Genomic DNA, 595 nt, shown 5'->3' on the forward strand with positions numbered 1-595 from the left:
TCCAAGAAACATTAGGAATTAAACTCGTCTGTCCTACAAAATATCCATAAAACCGAAGAGTACACAATATTTTTAGACAAGCGAAATTGAAGAAAATATAAGAAAAAATCTTTGAATGCAGTTTTGTTTCCTTTTTAAAAATAAAAGAATGTTTTCTTTAAGTTACATTTAATTGTATTGTATTCAGTAAACATGTAAATATAATAAGTCATATACAGTTGTATTAGTAACCTGTGAAAAGCACTGTTTTTAAATAAATTTTATTTATAAATAAATAAAACATTTCTGAATTTATATCCAATATAGATATAACTTCGTAATAGATGGATACAGTCTACGGAAAAAACGTGCCTCGAAAATCAAGAAAGTTTGATCCTCGTTCAGAGGGCGCTACTTGCTTTGGCCTACTGTCGTATAGATGGCGTTGACGGTTTCGTTTGTTATTTAACAATTTTAACGCATATCAGTGAAAGAACATGGGTCAAAATCATAAAAATAATTAATGCAAATAAAAAAAATCATTTATGAATATTTAAATACATTTTATCGTGTTTTTATAAATCTTCATTTTTAGTTTTAAAGTGTGTCGACAGAT

Source organism: Cydia strobilella, chromosome 4 (genome assembly GCF_947568885.1).
Source record: "Cydia strobilella chromosome 4, ilCydStro3.1, whole genome shotgun sequence".
Lineage (NCBI taxonomy): Eukaryota > Metazoa > Arthropoda > Insecta > Lepidoptera > Tortricidae > Cydia > Cydia strobilella.